This window comes from Macadamia integrifolia, unplaced genomic scaffold (genome assembly GCF_013358625.1).
Source record: "Macadamia integrifolia cultivar HAES 741 unplaced genomic scaffold, SCU_Mint_v3 scaffold_190A, whole genome shotgun sequence".
Taxonomy (NCBI): domain Eukaryota; kingdom Viridiplantae; phylum Streptophyta; class Magnoliopsida; order Proteales; family Proteaceae; genus Macadamia; species Macadamia integrifolia.
The window spans coordinates 137,631-139,316 of NW_024870637.1; positions in this window are offsets into that span (position 1 = coordinate 137,631).

The following is a 1,686-nucleotide window of genomic DNA, read 5'->3' on the forward strand; positions in this document are numbered from 1 at the left end:
ACCGATCTTAAGAAGCGGGATATTACACCCTGTTTCTTCCCAACTTTCTCCATTCTTTGGGGATTCAAATGGGGCTTTTCCCCACCCATTCTTCACACCTTCAAGGTCCTATAGGATGGTTCTAACCTAGATCTAGGTTAGATTCAAGTGAGGAAAAACCATCTTACCTTCTTTGCTCAAGAACGACTTCAAACCCTCCAACCACTTCAAACCCACAATGTTCCTTCCACCTTGTCAATATCTCTTCAAATCCTTCAAGATCAACACATAAATCATCTATTAAACCTTAGATTCATCATTTCAAAGGGGATTTACAAGATCTCAAGAAACCATACTCGAATCAAGGGTTTAAAGCTTGGATATGGTGAATGTTCACAAAACCCAACCTTGCTTACCTCTAACTATAGATCTAGAGTTGAAGATCACTCTCCCGGCACCGGAATGGGAAGAGCGAGCTTCGGCGCCGCTAAAATCCCTCTTTTCTTCCTCTTCCTTCTCCTCCTTTCTTCTTCCCTTTCTTTTCTCTCTCCTCTTTACTCTTCTCACCAACGTATGGGGGTAATAAATGGAAAGAAGAGAAAATCGTAAAGCTTTATATATAATTCCTAATAAGTGAACAGTGCACATGGATGGGTCACTCAGGTGGGTGGGTGTACCCACCTGTCCTACCCACCTGAGGGCCAAACTTGGGATTTTGACCGGGTTCGAGCCTCGTCGTGAACCCCACCCCCGACATACGATGTAGCATATGTATATACCTTAAAATACGGATATAATACCTGCTTTATCCGTACATCGCCTTATGGTAGGTGCATGTACGCGGCTTGGGCACTCCTGTCTCTTCTGGCACTGGCTCGGACTTGTCGGGCCAGCTGGTGTTTAAGGTCACCCGTGCCATCATAGCCCATAAGGAACCCGCTCTAATTTCCTCTGGCTCGGTTCCTGCATGGTTAAACCGGTTCACCCGCTTAATCAGACCGGGTTTAAAAGTAGGGTATTACACAACATATAAACATCTCATTCAATTGGCATTTAGAAAGTAAACATAGCACACATGCATAACAATGTGAGGAATGACTAATCTACATAGCATATTCATGATGGCATGACTAGACTAGATATAATTAAATGAATGCCAAATAATGCCTTGAAACAAGGCCAAACGTCCTCTCCCCACTTACCTGTAGCGTACAAGGATTCCCGTTCGGTACGGGTGAGATCCGGTGCGAATCGGGTAGGATTTGGTGAACCTAACATAATTGAGCGGGGTTAGTACTTCACCATTTTAGGGCCAAAATTAACGAGATCCGATGACAAAATCATGTTTAGAACATTAAAATAAGGTCACACGTCCGATTTGGGTCCAATCGGAAGTAAGAACCACCTTCGGGCCACACAGGTGGGTCAGACAGGTGGGCTGTTTGGCCCACCGGTCCTACCCACCGGTTTGGACCAGCGGGTAGGGGTCCGCCGATAGGGCCCACCGGTTTGGCCCGCCGATTTGGTCCGTCGGTTGTGCCCGAAGGCCCCTGCCCTCTCAGGTGGGTGCCCACAGGCGGGTAGGGGCCCACCGGTTCCACCCACCGGTCTTGGCGGAAAAACAACCGTTTCTTCCCAACTTCCTCCATTCTTTGGGGATTCAAATGGGGCTTTTCCCAACCCATTCTTCACACCTTCAAGGTCTTA